Below are 19,090 nucleotides of genomic sequence, written 5' to 3' on the forward strand. Positions count from 1 at the left end.
GTTCAGTCCTTGCTCAAGCCCCACTTTTCCTCAGCCATGTGGGAATTATTATCCTCATTTTACAGATGAGGAAACAGGCTCAGAGAAGTTAAGGAACTTTATGTCACACAGCTAGCAAGAGACAGAACCGGACCTAAAACGGGGACTGTGTTGAGGGCTCAAGATCCGTGCTGGTTTCACAGCCTTCTGCAGCCAGGTCTCCACCTCTGAGGTCCCTGCTGGGGTTGGGGGAGGCCAGAGACACGTCACCTGACCTCTTGGGCATCCAGGTCCCCATATCTGCAGAATGGCCTTCCATCCCTCTGCGGCTGGCTGCTTGCAGGAGGGAGGCAGAAGGACCTAGCCGGCCATCTTCAGTTTAGCGGGTTCAGCTCCACCGCCTTTCCTGCCCCAGCCTCCGCCAACCAGGAGCTGGGTAGGAGGTCGAGGCCACCAGCCTGGGGTGCCCTCAGCCAGGGCAGAGCCCAAGACCCGGGCCCCCCTCACTGCCTCCTCTTGGTCACCTGGGGTGGTGGTTCAGATAGGAGTGAGCAAGAATCCCTGCTTGCCAGGTGGGAGCTGCTGCCCTAAAGCCCACAGTGGGCAGTTCCCACCTGGCATGCTCAGAAGTACCCTAAGTGTATGGCACGTTGTTCACAGGGGAGGGGTCAATTTCAATTTAGCAAGGGGCTCAGAAGCAGAAGTAAGGGCAGCACCTCACCCTCCCCCAGCTCCCCCAACGCCCCTCGCCCTGTCTGAGGGTCCTAATCCTTGTGCTGTACCCCCTCCCCCAGGCTCAGAGGCCCCTGCCCCACCTGCAGCCTTCCTCCCCCCGAAAAAACCCACAAAGACGAGCTGGTGCATCATCACGGCTGGGTTTGGGGAGGGACTGAGAGCCACCGTTCCCAGCCCCACCCTCCCATCCCTACCCCCCCCCCCCACCCCCGGATGCTCTGCCAGGAACCACTTCCTCCGTGGTCCTTCCCTTCCACTCCAGCCCCCATCACCCCCTCCTCTAAAGAGCACTCACATAATGTGGTCTTGTCATCAGGATGGGTGATTCACTTCCCATCCAACTTTAAATACTGCCCCCCTCTGCAATGAGTAATCCTGACTCCAAAGGGAGCCTTGCTGTCTGCCACAAGGTTCTCTGATTCCTGCCGCTCCTGGCTTCCCCATATAAGGCCCTGAGAGGTGGTGGGTGGGGGAGGCCTTGGCGGGTGACTGGGCACCCAGCCCAGGTAGGGGAGGGACTGATGTGGGTGGGGGTCCAGGGGACTCAGCACATGGACTAGAGATGGGAGGCTGAGGCTCTAGCCACCCCCACAGTCCTTTGCAGCCCCACCCTTGAATGGTCTGTGAAGGGCCTTTGTAGGCACATATGAGAACCTCAGATAACATGGGGGGGGTGACCCTGAGGCTCTCCCCAGCTCTCTGATCACCCCCCACCCCCGGGCTCCCCTCAAGCACACGCCCAGATCTCAAGAGGGCAACCACCGGCCACCCCGCGCCTGCAGGTCACCATGCTTTGTACCCTGTGACACCACCAATCACCCCGGCCACAGATGCTGGATGTGGGGTTAGTGCCTGAGCCCATGGCGGCCCCCTCGGGGCCAACCAGCAGCCCAGGAGGTATGCTCGCTGGGGCCCTGGCCCCCCCCGAGCCCAGTGTGTCCCCCCACCCCCACCTCATAAGGACTGGGAGAGAATTTAAGGAGATGCCGATAGAAGGACAGAGAAGCCAGGGCCTCCCCGGGGTCAGGCAGGGGCCGCGAGACATGAGACAGATGGCAAGTGAGATGCCGGAAGCAGGTAGCTCGCTTTGGAGCAAGGCGGGGATGAGGGCAGGGACTGGACCTGCTGCGACTGTCTGGTGCTGCCCTCGGCTGAGAGCCGGCCATGGCCTGGCCTGGCTGTCCCCCCATATATCCTTACAATACACCCCCATTACCCGAGGTGACCTGAGCCTATCACTGCTGCTCATACTTGACAGAGCCCATCGTAGACTTTCCACGAGAAACCCAGGCGACTGTGTAGTCCCAGCCTTGAGGCTCATGCTCTACCAGAAGCCATAAGGCCCTCTTGCCGCTGGGAGGCCAGGTTGAGGGAGGGGGCTTCCGTGAATAAGAGCATCAGGGTACCACGTGCCAGGCTACCTAGGGACCTGATGGCAGGGGCCTGATGTTAGCCACCCAGCGCCAGGAGGCCTGGAGCAGTCAGGACCTGGGCACCCCGGGAGGGGAGGCTGGTGGGGCAGGGCGGTCTGTGAAACAAGGGGCTTCTGGGCCACACAGTCACCCTTGCTGGTACATCCTCAGATGTGGGTCCTTGGTCACTGCCAGCGAGAACCACAGGAAGGAACCAGAGAGGCCACCTAGCCCAGCCTCTGGCTCTGGACAGGGGGACTCCAGCCCGGGGCAGCTTCCAAGGAGATCACTTGGGATACTAGCTCTCAGAGCTCCCTGGTGGGGAAAAGGCACAGAAGACAGGGCTGGAAATAATTTTCAAGTTCCATGTCAGACTTCTAAACTTTCCCGTGCTCTGCAGTTGGCCAGTAAATTATCTTTCTGCAGTGCTTAAGTGAAACCAAGGGGGAAGGGGGGCCCTTTTTCTCAGCTCAGCCCCCACCAAAGCAGGCCCTGCACTTCCTTTCTAAAGGACACTGCAGGTCACCAGGAAGAGGTCCTTGCCCTCACCGTCATGAATAACTGTGACTCCATGCCAGAAGCCTGTTTACGGGGAGAAGCCGCATCTGTTTTCCGTGTCCCGCACCCCCCACCCTGCCCCCTGGGACAGAGAAAAACAGCTGCAGTTTTCCTGTGGAATACTGTTGCGAGGCACAGGAAGTCATAGTGATGGCTGAGGACATGGAAGCTCCCTGGAAAACCTTCCAGAAGCTTCTTTTAAGTTTGTCAAAGTGCAAGGTCAGTTCAGTTCAGTTCAGTCGCTCAGTCGTATCCGACTCTTTGCGACCCCATGAACCGCAGCATGCCAGGCCTCCCTGTCCATCACCAACTCCCAGAGTCCACCCAAACCCATGTCCATTGAGTCGGTGATGCCATCCAACCATCTCATCCTCTGTTGTCCCCTTCTCCTCCTGCCCTCAATCTTTCCCAGCATCAGGGTCTTTTCAAATGAGTCCACTCTTTGAATCAGGTGGCCAAAGTAATGGAGTTTCTGCTTCAGCATCAGTCTTTCCAATGAACACCCATGACTGATCTCCTTTAGGATGGATTGGTTGGATCTCCCTGCAGTCCAAGGGACTCTTAAGAGTCTTCTCCAACACCACAGTTCAAAAGCATTAATTCTTCTATGCTTAGCTTTCTCTATAGTCCAACTCTCACATCCATACATGACCACTGGAAAAACCATAGCCTTGACTAGATGGACCTTTGTTGACAAAGTATTGTCCCTGCTTTTTAATATGCTGTCTGGGTTGGTCATAACTTTCCTTCCAAGGAGTTAAGTGTCTTTTAATTTCATGGCTGCAATCACCATCTGCAGTGATTTTGGAGCCCAGAAAAATAAAGTCAGCCACTGTTTCCACTGTTTCCCCATCTATTTGCCATGAAGTGATGGGACCAGATGCCATGATCTTATTTTTCTGAATGTTAAAGTTTAAGCCAACTTTTTCACTCTCCTCTTTCACTTTCATCAAGAGGCTGTTTAGTTCTTCACTTTCTGCCATGAGGATGGTGTCATCTGCATATCTGAGGTTACTGATATTTCTCCTGGCAATCTTGATTCCAGCTTGTGCTTCCTCCAGTCCAGCATTTCTCATGATGTACTCTGCATATAAGTTAAATAAGTAGGGTGACAATATACAGCCTTGACGTACTCCTTTTCCTATTTGGAACCAGTCTGTTGCTCCATGTCCAGTTCTAACTGTTGCTTCCTGACCTGCATACAGATTTCTCAAGAGGCAGGTCAGGTGGTCTGGTATTCCCATCTCTTTAAGAATTTTCCACAGTTAATTGTGATCCATACAGTCAAAGGCTTTGGCATAGTCAATAAAGCAGAAATAGATGTTTTTCTGGAACTCTGTTGCTTTTTCAATGATCTAGCAGATGTTGGCAATTTGATCTCTGGTTTCTCTGCCTTTTCTAAAACCAGCTTGAACATCTGGAAGTTCATGGTTCGTATATTGCTGAAGACTGGCTTGGAGAATTTTGAGCATTACTTTACTAGCGTGTGAGATGACTGCAATTGTGTGGTAGTTTGAGCATTCTTCAGCATTGCCTTTCTTTGGGATTGGAATGAAAACTGACCTTTTCCAGTCCTGTGGCCACTGCTGAGTTTTCCATATTTGCTGGCATATAGAGTGCAGCACTTTCACAGCATCATCTTTCAGGATTTGAAATAGCTCAACTGGAATTCCATCACCTCCACTAGCTTTGTTGGGGTGTGGGGTAGCTCCTCCCAGCCGCCGCCCCTGACCTTGGTCGGACATTGGCTCCTCCCAGCCGCACTTGTGCGCCATCGCAGCCACCCACAACGGCTCAATCCAAGAGATAGGCTCTTCTCTATCTACCCTGCGTACTATACCAATAATAACTGGTTTTCTGAGAGTTTTGATGATCTGATAGACCTGCACAGTGCCTCAGCATCCAGATGTCAGGAATTTCTGTGGTCTATGATGATGATGTCATGGTGTTTGTCCAGGAAACAGGCGAGGGCAGTCTGAGCCTCCGTGGTAACTGTACACATAAACCCTGCTTTTTCACATGTCCTGAAGAATCCATTACACTGGTTATCTTCTTTGATAAATACTAAAAGTACCTGCAGTAGATCTGGATGAAATCTCATGGGGCCAAACTGCACATCAGCTACTGCTACTTTGTTGCTGTTTCTGCTGCTGCCTCTGGAGAGGCTCAACTCTGTGCAAGGTGGGGAGTCCTTATAAAGTAATCACACTGTGATGTGACCCAGTGAAGCCAAAGAACCACAGAGTTCCCTGGCTAATCAGCTCGGAGGGGTGCCTGACTGTCAGAACACACGGGGGCCACCTGGCACCTCTGCCCACCTGGTGGTCCCAGCACCTGGAGACAGTAGCAGCCAGCCCCCTCCCCCAACCCCCTCAGTGCTGCTGGGCCAAAAGAAGCTTGCCGACACATGCTCTCTATGTAAGTATAATGATGTACAGTCACCCCACGTGCCCTCAAGCATCATCTTGCAGGTGGACGCCTGTTGAGGCCCCACGAGGGCTCAAGGACTAAGGCGTGAGAGCTAGGAGGAAGAGCACTGGACTGGGAATCAGAAGACCTGGGTTCTAGGTCTAGTTCCTCCATGAGCAGCTGTGAGACCTTGGGTCTATCCCCTGGCTGGGTCTCAGTCTGCCAGTCTGCAGTGCAAAGGGGCTGGATCAGACCACCTCCTGGGGCCCTTCCCTAGCTCATCATGTAAACAGCTCCTGTTTGCTCAAGACAGACACCTGCAGTGGTCTTACCTCACCATCAGAGGGAGACGAGGCTGGTGGAGACCAGAAGGCATCCACTGGGGTCCCCAAACCCCTTCTGGCTCAGCAAGGTCAGAACTAGCTCCGTCGTTAATCGAAGGTGCCATGTGCCTTTGCCACTGTGTCGATATTGCACTGATTGTGTTGAGTGTGCAGCAGATGCATCAGACGGGTCTCAGGGCCAGTTGAACGAAGCAGTGCTGGTCGTCGTGGTTGTTACAGGGGACTGGGAAGGGAGATGGGGAGTGGAGGGGGAAAAAGCCAGTTTCCCTTAGGAATGCCCTAGATGAAGCAGTAAACGTGAATTTCACTCCACTCCTGATAGACTTTCTATGATATTCTTTGGGCTGCTGAGGGAGGTACCCAGAAAGCACTCGGGCTGTCCATTGGGGCGAGGTGGGGTGTCGGGAAGGAGCCCATGGGGGGAGGGGGTTGAGTCGGGGGCTGCAGCAACCGCTTTAAACACAGAACAGTATCTTCATTCGGAAGAACCATCTGTACTCCAATTGTGTAAACGCTGGTATTTGGTAGCCATTTTTTCAATCATCAGAGAGCCGGTCACTTCTAGGAGAACAATTCTTAGTGTTTTTTGGCCAAAATTGGATTTTTGACAAAATTGGATCTTTCCAGGTGGAAACAGATTTTGGATAACTTGAATCTGTTGTTGTGATCTTGACAGTTGCCCAGAATTTTAAAACTTTTGTAATAAGATGAATATGAACACATGTAATTTCTTTTACAGTGAGATGCGTCAAACTTGATAAGACCCGTGCAAAACTTTTCCAAAGAAGTTATGTGTGATGTTTCGAAAATCTTGCATGCATGAAGGAAATCTCGCATGCGTGAAAGAAACCATCCAAAGGTTAAGATAAACGGATGTATTTGGATGTAACAGAGTAGAAGAAGTTCATGAACACAGCAGACTCCACATTACAACTAAGCTTGAAGAAACCGCCACACATTGGGTTTTGGGGTAGCACCAAAGAAGACTACACACAGTTATTTTGAAAGCTATTAAAATGCATCTCCCTTCTCCAACCACGTGTCTGTGGACAGCTGTAAGTTCAAGACGCACTTCAACCCAAACAACATAATCACTGCAGACTGAATGCAGAAGCAGGTGGAAGGATTCAGTTGTCTTCTGTAAATGAAGACATTTAAAAGATTTGCAGATGTAAAACAGTGGTTCTCAATCAGGATGAGACTGTCCCCTGCCCCACTCCAGGGGACATTAGTTGTCATAGCTGAGAGGCAGTGGTGGGTGGCCCTAGCTGCCCCTAACACCTACTGGGCATGAACACTAGGGATTTTGCTCAAAGTTCTACAAGTAGGCACAGAAAGCTCCCTCTGCCCCTCCCCACCCCAACACACATCACCAAGAATATCCTGGGCCAAGATTTCATTATTGCCACGGTTTAGAAACCCTGATATAAAATAACACTACCTCCCCCTTTGTTTGTTTGTTTCAAAAATACTCGTGTTGAGTGTGTAACGGATTTATTATTGTTATGTTTAAGGTAGTGTATATATAAAATATTTTTAAAGTTCAGCTTTCCTTCATAACACCGGAACCATCAGTAGACATATTCCACATAAACAAAATCTCTTTGGCGTCCTTAGTGACTTTTGGGATTACAAAGGGGTCCTGAGACCAAAAACGTCAGAGGACTCCCCAGACAGGCAGGAGAAGGGTATAGATGACGAAAGGAAAGTTGCTGAGTGGGTCTACCCACTGGCCAGCTTAAAAAGAAGAGCCCTTCTTCGTGGTAGATGTGCCCCCAAGCATACGTCATTTCTTCTCGAGGCCAGCTGAGGGGGCGAGCGCCAGAGTGGGGTGAGAGTAGCAGCAGCAGAACGTGTCTGGGCTTGTGGTCACCAAGGCGGACACGACCAGGACTGACATGCACTGTTCCCAAAAACTTACTGTCTAGAAGGGAAGAGAGACACAATAGTTTCAACTGTAATTAACATACGGATGGGAAGCAGGGAAAATACATGCACAGATGTCATGAGATCAGTGGGCAAGAGTCCAAGGTTAGGGGTTGGCAGGGGGTGGGGGTTGGCGGGGGGTGGGGGTTGAAGGGTGGAGATGAAGGAGATAGGGACGGCTCCCCAGAGAAAGTGCTGTCTCAGTTGAGTCTTGAAGGATGAGTAGGAGTTTGGTCTCAGGGCTTGGGAGGAGCCCTATGGAGGAGATGGGGTCCCAGGCACAGGGAACAGCGTTTAAGTGAAGGTTCAGAAGCACCAAACGGCCTGGGGGATTTGGAGAAGGTACGAAAGGGTGTAGAGAAAACAAACACTATGCTAGATATGCCCCCTCCAAACAAAATGCAATGCGTCCAATAAAACTAATGGATTTTCAAATCAAGAAAGAACCAGGAAAATAATAAAGGAAAGAATAGCTCTGATAATATGTGATATCTGTTTTTAGAAGAGAACAACATTCCAGTGTTCTGATACCAGCTACCCATTTGGGAAAACACAAGTGAGACCTTGGTCTCTTGTCCAGACACAGGGTAAGATGCTCCGTGACTCCTTCACCACCACCCCCCACCCCCAAGCCCCACATGCCCATCTGTGTCTTTACCCTCTTTCCATCTTGGGTCCACCAGGGCTTTCCAGAACATTTGCTGTGGGTCAGCAGATCCTGCCAAGAAAGGGCAGGGGAAGCTCATTAGCACAGATGTCCCGGACCTGACTCCCCATCGTTCAGAAAAGGGTCCCCATGGCTCATTCCATCAAAGACAGTCACACTTGCTTCTCCCACCAAAGAAGACGATCGAGGTGGTTGTGGGTTGATTTTGGAAGTAGTATGTCAACAGTATCCAGCACACTGGACCAAATAAAAGAGGAGCGGGGGGAGAAGAGCCCATCTCTGCTCACCAACAGCCCCCAACAGAGGCTTCAGCTGCTGGGCAACACACGCTGTGCTTGCCCCAGGCCCAGGGGAGAGCCTGCCGTTCCCAACAGTCACTGCTGGCTGCACAAGAAGTCCGTCTGACATGCATCCATGACTCTATTTCCAATACAAGTCTGATGGGTCTCCCTTAAATTAAAGAAGCCTAGCTGGTCTCCAGCCTGGGGTCTCAGCCCCCCAGAACCCCTCAGAGGGCCGCCTGCACAGGCTGGTATGGGTGACCCACAAGAGTTCAACCAAGATGTTTTCCCAGAACAGCGGACAGCCGAGACCGTGCGGCCAGAGTAAGGTTGTGCGGGGGACGAGGGGCTCAGGATGGGGAATGAGGTGCTGGGGAGGAGGGCTGGTGGATGGTTCTAGGAACAGGAGAAGGAAACGATCAGGAAGGGCAGAGGCCCCAGAGCAGCCAAGGTGGGACAATTTGGGGCAGCCTGGGGGCAGACAGCAAAGGCTCGAGGGTGCTGTGTGCATGATGAGTGAATCCTTACTCAGGAGCAAACAACTTAGCCATGAGGGTCTCACCCCCAGGGGCCTTGCTCACACACTCCTCTGGCCAATAGTCCAGGGGTAGACAATCGCTCCTGGACTTTGTGAACATCTATGAGCCCAGTAGGCTGTGTGTGTGTGCCTGAGTTGGTGAGCTGGGCAGGGAAGAGGGTGCCCTGCATTCCAGGATGGCCCAGCCCCACCCAGCGTCCCGGGCCAGAACACAGGCCCAGAGTGAAGGCTTATTAGCCAAGTCTCTAAATTCAGGTGGAATCATACGGGCACCCCCTTTGGTGGTGCCAGGAGGCAGACAGCTCAGAAGGGAACACCCATATCACAAGTCCCACCAGTGGATGGGTGGCCTGCACACACCCTATAGCACACGCCAGTTGCTAAAGGGGGCCTCTGGGCTGGCCAAGCACTTCACCCACATGAGGCGCCGGTGCCAGAGATTCAGTTCAGTTCAGTCGCTCAGTCATGAACTCTGCGACCCCATAGACTGCAGCACGCCAGCTTTCCCTGTCTTATCACCAACTCCCGGAGCTTACTCAAACACATGTCCACTGAGTCGGTGATGCCATCCAACCATCTCATCCTCTGTCTGCCTTTCTCCTGTCTTCAATCTTTCCCAACATCAGGGTCTTTTCCAACAGTTCGGTTCTTCACAACAGGTGGCCAAAGTATTGGAGTTTCAGCATCAGTATCAGTACTTCCAATGAATATTCAGGACTGATTTCCTTTAGAATGGACTGGTTGGATCTCCTCGCAGTGCAAGGGACTCTCAAGAGTCTTCTCCCGCAACACAGTTCAAAAGCATCAATTCTTTGCTGCTTAGCTTTCTTTATAGTCCAACTCTCATATCCATAGATGACCACTGGAAAAACCAAAGCCAGAGTGTTAGGTCCAAACAAACAGCCATGTGGACCAGCTGTTGGGTGACTTCCTCCTCCCCGCCTGTGAAGCTCATCCAATGAGCCAATGGAACCCATGGGTTCCCTGTTGCCCTCAAGTAACCCTGGTTTACTCGGGTTATCAGAAATTAGTGGCTGAAACACTTGCAGCTGCTATGATGATAACAATAGCCGGAACAGCTAACAGTGCCAAGCACTGTTCTAAGCACTTCACAAACATTAACTCAGCTGATTGGCATGAGTCGATAGAGTGTTGTGTCTGCAACTTAAATCAGCAAAGTAAAGGTACCTGCCTCTGGTGACTAACAAGAAAGCCAGCAGGCTGTGGCAGGGCCTCGGTATGGCTCCCCCGCTCCCTGGGTCTGATGCTGCCTGGATGGCCCCAAGACCAGAGGCAGAGGGTGTCCTTCTGTCTGTGCTTGTCTGGCTTTGATTCAGCAACGGTGACAGTGAGGACACACGTGGATGCACATAACTCTGATTTATCAAGTCCACTCCCTGTCAGGTTATAAAAGCAGAACTGGGAGGTCTAGCCCAGCCCAGAGGCTCCCTCCAGCCCGCAGCCCCCCAAATCCCTGCCCTGCTCTACTCCGAGTCTCTCATTCAATCATCATTAACTTATATGGTACAAAAGCCCCCTCCCTCAACTCCTGACCTCCCCCCAAGGGAGCCAGGGGAGCCCCAGGACCGTGCCCTTGAGGACCATGTGTTCCCCAGTCTTTTTTCCCCCACGGTCACAGCCAGAGGCAGGGCCATAGCCGGGACCACCTCAGGGAGCATATGTGGGCAGCTTCTGCACACTTTCGGCCACCCTGTGGAGCCCCCTCACCCTCACCTTTGAAGCAGGCCAGCCCACCGCTGCGCCTCCTGTGTCTCCCCACTTCACTCTTGCCCCAGGATTCACTCTTGCCCCAGGAATTCCAGCAGCGTCCACAGTCTGCCCCGATTATAGCAGCCTAGTTCCTTCCATCAACATGGTGCTGTTGGTGTGACCTGCATGCCAGTCCCTTCCCATCGAGGGAGAACTGATCTCTGAATTTCCCCTCTGACCATGACTTCCACTCAACACCTACTGATCACCAGAAACATCTGGAGGGAACTGAGACCAGATTTTTCAAACAGACTAAAAGTGGACGAATTTGGAGGAAAGGGGCCAGTCTCCCTGGGACTTTGCCCTGCGGCGGAGGGGACTGCAAGAGACCACAGCCCCAATGCTCTTGTCTGGAGCAGGCCGTCCTCCTCCTGGCCCCAATCCCCTTAGGGATCAGTGGGCTAAAGCAGCATGAGAAGCAAGGGGACCAGCCCCAGGGGAGAGACGCCAGGGGGGAGGTGATCACCAGGAAGCAAGGTGTTAGCACCGGAAGGAGAAACGCCGATGGGCGGGCAGGGGTGTTGCTGTGATCACCAGGGAGGCCAGGAAGGCACCTCAGACAGGAGAAAAGCGTTCCCAGCATCTGGGAACAGCATGTTCCCAGAGTGACAGGGGAAAAGCTTCATAGTGCACCTGATAAGAAAGGAAATTAACCCAAATCCTTGGTGACTGAGTTCCAGACTCAGGAGGAATAGGACTGGCCACTGGCCATTCCTGGCCACTGCCATAGATGTGTGGCAAAGTACAAGGACTTTGTGATCACCCCGTACCTAACATTGAAAATATCATAGGGAGGTGAGAGAGAGGGAATGGGGGTGCGGCTCCTTGAGTTGGGTTCAGAAAGAAGACCTTTAAGCTGAAACCAGGCAAATTTCAATGATTCAGTTACAAGATTTGGGGGCATGCATTTTGGGGAAAAGGAGCCAGGGCCAGTCTCTAAGATAGGAACAAACTTGGAGAAAAGAGACAAAGGCTACTGTGGCCAGGGCGGGCTGGGTGTAGGGGAGAAAGTCAGGGCTGACGCTGACGGGGCTATAGGGGGCCAGGCTGTGTGTATAAGTCAGGAGACTGAAGGCCAGGGAAAGGGGTCTGGATTTTATCACAAACCAGACGAATGTCGCTTAGAAGGTGGCGGGTGATGTGGTCTATTCACAGGTAAAGATAACTCCGTGTGGTCCATGGAGAAACCCAGAGAGGAAAGGAGCAGACACGTGAACACCAAGTAAGAGGCTGTGGGCCATGGCGCTCGGGGCGGGAAACCGGGGTGGGAGACAGACACAGTGCCAGTTTGGGAAATACCTTAGAGGCAGTCTCGATGAGACTTTATGGTAGATTGCATGTGAGTCGGGGGAGAAGGAAACCGAAGACAGATCCCAAGGGTTTCCCTTGAGCAACTCTAGCTGGATGGCTGGGCCACTTAGTTAGATGAAGTTGGGGGGAGCAGGGAGCAGGTTTGGGAGTCATTAAGAACTCTTGTTTTTATAACAGAGTTGATCAAAATAGTGGACAACTTTGCCTATCAGAATGGAGTTTTATTTGCCAGATTAAAATCCAGAACATCCCAAAGGGAGCCCGAGCATTTTGTGTGTGTGTGTGTGTGTGTGTGTGTGTGTGTGTGTGTGTATTCTCCAAATTATAAAATCCTATCACTCAAAAAATCTTCACCTTGAATATATTCTGAAATAAAACTTGGTTTCAAATTAAAAAAATAAATAAATGAAAAAGAAGGCTGGTTTTGGACATGTTGAATTTGAGAATTAATGGCTTGTAAAACGTAACGTCATTGTAGGACCCAGAACCCTCCCCGGAGCTATGGCTTCTTCCCTGCGATTTTAAGCTCTACGGTGAAGACCATCTACAGAGCCCAAAGGGTTACAGGTCATCCTCAAGGTCATCAAATGATGGCTTTGTCCTTGGGCCACTCATTCGTTCATCTGTACCACAAGTACACACATGGGTTCCAGGGAAGAGGTCTGCACTTCCCGCGATCTTCATAAGAATCCAAACTGTAAAAGACTTTGGATCCAGAATCTGTCACCTCACTTCTTAAAGATGATCTTTTGTAGCAGATGGAGGCAAGGGAAAGTACAAAAAGGCCCAACCATGGCCACCAGCCCCCAGGACAGGGTGCATCTGAGGGGACTCGCAGCTGCTCCCAGCCTACCCGGGGATCCCAGCCACAGGGTGGTCCAGATGGGAATGTCTTACCTCCCATCCACCCCAGGAGGGACTGCACTGTTCTCGTGGGGTGGCGGAGGGAACAGGTCGGGGTGGGCAGTTGCCCAGGAGCCTCAAAAAACATCACCACCAGCTCCCCGTCTCTTCCCCCACCAGCACAGCCTTCTGGAAGGTAGGCTCCGAAAAGTCACTTTCCTCTTTGCATTTGGTTTTCCATTCTTTTTCATTTTCACTGTTGTATCTCTGCCTTCTCTATTTAAAAGAAGAAATAATAGCCACCCTACAATCCACTCTTCAGTTACTTTATTGAGTTTTCAGATTTTCTGAGTTCTGAAAGACTTTGTTGCAACATTATTTCCACTGCTCTCCTTTCCTTGTGTTTCTTTTTCTCCCCACTTCTAACTTTTCTAGCTAGATGCTCAGTTGTCCAATTCATCACCACACTCTCATCTTTAGTTAAGTATGAAATGCATAAATTTTCCTCTTTGTATAACACTGGCTCTCTTTCACAGGTATCTATACAGTGCTTTCACTGTCAGTATCCAGTTTGGGCTCTTGTGGGTTATTTTTTTTTTTCCCGATTCAAAGTTTATTTAGAAGAGTTTTGACATTTCCAGAGTTGCTTTTTGATTTTTGTGACTTGTTTCCTAAATTTACTGAAATGTGATTACAGAAAATGACCATCAGAAAATTTTATTTTTCAAACTAACATTGAGTTCTTCTTTGTAATTCAAAGGGTGAATTCTGATTAATGGTTTGTGGTCACCCAATGTCAAACATTTGCTAAGTGTTTTTAATTATTTTTACACAGATGCTTTAGGCCCAGGGGAGTTCAAAACCCATGTAACAGAACCATCCCCTGAAACAGTAGAACTCTGTATGTGAGTCCTCAGAGACTGCCAATGATGGCTCTTTCACTTATTTGGGCTTTTATTCCACAAACATGGGGAGCACTGCGTGCCCACTGCCTGCCAGGCCCCCCAGAGGACCCAGGGACACCAGCGTGAGGCCTGATGGTTATGGATAGACTCGTGCTCACCACACTGTCCTGAGTTCAAAGACCTCCCCGATATAGGGGACGGTGGGAGTTTCACCCTGTGATGGAGAAAGACCAATGCCTGGGGTCCCTGGAGGTCTAGACACACCAACCTTGAGGTTCCACCCACCGCAGGCTTTTTACCAAAACCTGGATGGTCAGATCAAGAGGAAGACCAGGTGTCTGTCACTTCAACAAAGATCCACACTCTGAACAAAGAAGCCAAACCCATCGGAACACAAGTAGAAGAAGCTAAAACACTTTGAAATTATTGCAGGCAACTGAAGGAATACTCGGGACCTGTATACTGACCTCTAGGACCCGTGGAAGGCTGACCAGTCCCTGCAGGAATGTCCGTTGATGGAGGAAGAAGTGGCAGCTTCTGTGAGAGAAGACACACAGGTGATAATGTGGGGTCAGGAGGTGGAAACTGGCTGGACCACCAGGCTCCTGATCTTGGGGCCTGGAGAGAAGGACTGATATGAGGAAGGAAGGGAGCATTTGAGCACCCAAGATGGAAAGAAAAGTCCATATCAGGGCAGAAGGAGAAGACGGAGATCTGAGAGCAAGCCCCAGTGGACAGTACAGATCCAGATTTTTCAGGCGAGTCCCTGAAGTGACTGAACTTTGTCAAGAAGTGGAGCTTCTAGGAATATTCTGTCAAAGCAGATGATTTGGAGCAAAGGGGGAACTGTCCCAAAGCAAGAGATGAGGTAAGCCATGCAGATGAAGCTCCAGATATCTACGGGGCAGGAGGCTTGGGGGGGGGGGGGGCGGTGCAGGGGTAACTACAAGACCTTGAAGAAAAGCAGAGAAGTATTTCTTCTTCTCCAAAGCCTGATGCTGTCCAGTGAGCTGAGAGCTCTCAAAGGTCCTCTGGGAGCTCGGGAGACTGATAGACGCCTCCTCATCTCCACAGGGGGTTGCAGATCAGAGAAGAGTCGTCACTGAAACAGATTAAAGTCAAGCTCCTGGAAGTGGACCCTCGTGCGTCTGATAACCCAGTGGAGCATCTCCCAGAGAACACTGCTCCCGGTCCCTGGGCACAGGTTTAGAAGGCTTGGCTCCTTCCCTCCAAGAAGCCCCTCATGGGTGCTACCCTTTCCTCCTCATCCCCTCTTCTGCTCCTCCTTCCCTCCGTTTATCCCCAAATCCCGCATTTCCATGGATACAAACAGGGAGTTCAGGACAAGAGTCTGTCCCACCCCCAGGAGCTGCCCAGGCTCTGCAGTTCACCGCATCCTCCCTCCCTCAGGGCCAGATGGTCCCTGGACCCCCTCCCTCAAAACAGAGTGAGTTCCCTCCCAGGGTCCCTGACTCTCTCATGACCACACTCGTCAAAATGGCAAAAGACCAAGAGGGCCTCAGGGCACTGCGCTTCTCCAGATATTTTTGAATTTTCCGCATTTATTTTTAGTTTAGAAAACTTCTAAATGGCAATTGTACTTTTACTCAACTTGATTTGATAGTATTATGAATTTCAAGACTTTTAAAAAATAGAGGTCATTGAAGATGCATTGTATTATCCAGATATCTAGAGGGTGGGTGTAATATGCTTTATGTAATAATATGTAATATGTATTATGCATTGTAATATCTTTTCTAGAAAATGTAAGCAGTAAATTTTCATTTAATGATTCACTTGTCTGCTCCCCAAAAGTATAAAGCATCTCTAAGCAGTGCAGCAATAAACGACATTTGAAATAGCAAAGACTGTATCCTTCTGCTAATGTTCCACAGTGATAAAAAGGTAGAAGCCATTTGTTGGTCTCAACAAATTTTTGATCGATCTTTTAAAAATTTAAGTTAGATGTCAGATCCTGGTACACCCTCTACAAATGTTTCTTCCTGTAATTGTGACCTGGCTTCTGAAAGAGACCGAAAGGGAAACATCATAGCCGGAAGATTCGTCCATAATTGTCAGATTCACATCTTTACCCTTCTTTGATGGGATATCTCTTATCAATAAAAATCCTGGGTCACACCCTCCAAACAGGTATTTCTTGGTATATAAATTATAACGTATGTGTCTCTGTATAAATATATTTCTTGTAAAGCAAATGTTAAATGCTTTTTGAAAGGATGCCATGAAAAATTTTAAACGTTCCCAATGTATTTAAATTTATTCATTAATTATGCAAAATGTCTGCTCTCCTTAAAATGATATCCATATTTTTAGTGAGAGCAATGTGGTAGAAGTCACGCCATTTTGAAAACAGGTTTGGTGGTATGCTTTGACATACATCCATGTGAATCTCTCAAATACCAAACGTTTGAAGTGCCACTTCATGCTTGCTTTTAATGGTCATCAGAGTTTAATGGTCATCTGAGTTGTGCTCCCAATGGCACAATGGACACATCACTTGGTTTTTGGCTATGCTACCCACTCTGAACATCCCCTGTCTCATCTCAGAAGCCAAGCAGGGTTGGGGCTGGTGAATGCTTGGATGGAGACACACCACACAAAGCACATTGTTAACAAGAGGAAGCAAGTCTATATATTTTTAAAGCCTAGAGAACTGGGCAGTTTATGTCAAGTTCTTCTGTGATCCAATTAGGTCTTTCATTGTTTTTCGTTCATAATGAGAGTGATGGAGAGATTGTTCTAGGCACAGAAGAAAGGTTGATTATACTGTTTTTCTTGCTGTTTTTCTGTCTTTGCAAAATCACTTCTCACTCATCCATGCATTTCTTCAAGAAATCTTAGTCACTCATCCTCGTTAAGGGTTAGTTTGGTTCAAACTAGATAATACATTTTAGTGGGGCCTGGGGAAAGGGAAAAATGCCGCATTGGGCTGAAAGCCAACACTTTCGCATAATGAAGCTCCTCCTTCCCTCAGCACCATACAGGACACGCCATCCAGGGGGACTGGTACAGGGCTTCAGACTCATGAACCGTAGGTGGAGCATGAGTGCCTGGCACAAGACGTCAATCTCTATCCAGATGGATTATTTTTAAAGATAAGGTAAGAATACAAGGTCTAATATCTTCATCCTGTGCCTCGATGGTTTGCACGGGCATCCCAGTAGAGGCCACCTATCCGCTTTCCAGATTCAGAAAGACTCGGCACGTGCAAGTGGCAACGTCCCCCAGGTCTCACATCACAGCCAGAGCAAAAGCAGGCTGCGCCAAATGCCCAGGGCTTGCTCCGCAACACAGGGTACCTGAAGCTTCTGCCACAGCCACCCTCTTCATTCCTGACCCAGTTTGAGACCCCTAATTCCCTCAGAAAACAATGAATGCTCCAAAATTAAGTCAGCAATTTTACGCACAAGTGCAAATGGGTGTGTCATAGCGAGGTGACAGTGGGTGACACAGGAGACACTGCTTGTTATGACTATAAATGCAAGGGAACAGGGTCACCCCCATCTTTATTTCCCACGTGGATCGCTCTGAGTAAGATGTAGCAGTAGCCGTTGTCAGAATCAGAAAACACTGAACTGGTGCCTACTGAGAGGTGTGAGCTGCAGTAGCAGTTTCAGAAGATGACGCTGAAACTGTGAGCTGACAGAGTTTTGTGCCAACAAGTCAACCAGGAAAGACGCTGGGATGGAAGGTGAGAAAAGGCGAATCCAACATTTTAGAGAAATCAGGAAATGATCAGAAAATATATCAGATTTTGTTATTTTTTTTTAATCGATCTCAGATGACAACACCTCCAGCTGTGTTGGTGACATCAAGCGTGAATGAGGTGTGAGGCTGGGCTAAAGAGCCTGTTACATTGAAACCAGTGGTACCCAGGAGTGGGCAAGGGAGCGGGAGAGGCCACCTGGAACAGTGTCGCCAGGCCTCAGGATGTAACAGTTCAGTTCAGTCACTCAGTCGTGTCTGACTCTTGACTCTTTGCAACCCTACGGACTGCAGCATGCCAGGCTTCCCTTCCATCACCTACTCTCGGAGCTTACTCAAACTCAAGTCCATTGAGTCGGTGATGCCATCCAACCACCTCATCCTCTGTCTTCTCCTTCTCCTCCTGCCTTCAATCTTTCCCAGCATCAGAGTATTTTCCAATGAGTCAGTTCTTCACATTAGGTGGCCAAAGTATTGGAGCGTCAGCATCAGTCCTTTCAATGAATATTCAGGACTGTATATATTCAGGATGTAACAGATAAGGACAATTCTAAAGTTTGGGACTCCACAAAGGATTGCCTATTTTCTAATCTGTCCAAATATGGACATAAAAACAGGGGAGAAACTAATAAAATATTGAAGTTTAAGAGAGAAAAATCATACAAATTTGAAATATAAAATAGATTTCTCACAGCTTTATCTAAATTGCAAAAAGAATTGAATATGAATACATAAAAATGCAAACTACACACCAAAAAGTGTGATCCATAAAATCAAGTGACATACGACAAGTTGGGAAGCCTTTGCAAATATTTTCCTTAGAGAGGTTGATGTTTGTAAAATCTAGGCTATTTTACAAATCAACATGAAAAGCATTAACACCCAATGGACATATGGGCCAAGTCCTTGAACAGAAAAATCACAGAAATTAAAATATCACTGGAAATGCTTCCAATTGTCAAAAAAGAAATGACCACCATTTTCAAAATGACATTTTAATGCCAAAAAGGCGATCTCTCCACCACAGAGTATTAAGAACAGTCCTCAAAATTGACCATACTCAGCATTAAGAAAACTCACCACTCTGTTCTTTTTTCTCATTTCACCATGAACCAATGGTGGAAACCAGTGTGGGGGCCACTATTGGCATCTCTGACATAGGAAATTCTGAGTACATGGACAAGCCCCAAACCACATGGACACCCAAGGGTTTCTGGGCTATTAAGGAGGCCACGGGGGTACACGTGTCTGATGGCCTTGGAGTCTCCAGAGAGAAGCAGTAGAATGACTCAGGGATGACCCCAGTGGCCCCTGGACCCTAGAATGGAGAGGATCTGCAAAGCAACCATGTCAACCTCTTGGCTGGCATGTGGGGGCCGGCCCCACGGAGGCAGATGTGATCCCATGAATGTTCCACCTGTTTGCAGAATGCACGTGGCTGACAACCAGACCCCGTATGTTGTCAGCTTTTCATCACAGGAGGCTGACCGTTCAAGACCAGCTCCACGGCACTTGCCAGCTGCAGCCACTGAGAACTGAGATAAATCTAGATCAACGACGACAGCCCTTAAGGAGAAGTGCCAGTGACACTGACGCAGGAGGTGGCAGCCGCTGCCGCAGCTGAAGGAGCTTATCTGCCGCATGGGTGCCTGGCACAGGGACTGAACCGGGGGATGGGGAGCCTCA

At 49.6% G+C, this 19,090-nt stretch overlaps 1 long non-coding RNA gene across 6 annotated transcripts; it reads left to right on the forward strand.

Annotated features, from left to right (window-relative positions):
• Nucleotides 1-931: 931 nt before the first annotated feature.
• On the forward strand, nucleotides 932-15,544 carry LOC110122339 (uncharacterized). Of its 6 annotated transcripts, none has more exons than XR_011482891.1 (3): nucleotides 932-8,640; nucleotides 11,775-11,841; nucleotides 13,609-15,544. It is a non-coding gene; the product is annotated as an uncharacterized lncRNA (long non-coding RNA). The 6 variants fall into 6 exon arrangements; XR_011482888.1 differs by having other exon boundaries at nucleotides 932-7,950; nucleotides 8,047-8,640; nucleotides 11,775-15,544; XR_011482889.1 differs by having other exon boundaries at nucleotides 932-6,492; nucleotides 7,866-8,640; nucleotides 11,775-15,544.
• The last annotated feature ends 3,546 nt before the right edge of the window (nucleotides 15,545-19,090 follow it).

The sequence above is a fragment of the Odocoileus virginianus genome, chromosome 23, assembly GCF_023699985.2.
Source record: "Odocoileus virginianus isolate 20LAN1187 ecotype Illinois chromosome 23, Ovbor_1.2, whole genome shotgun sequence".
Taxonomy (NCBI): Eukaryota; Metazoa; Chordata; class Mammalia; order Artiodactyla; family Cervidae; genus Odocoileus; species Odocoileus virginianus.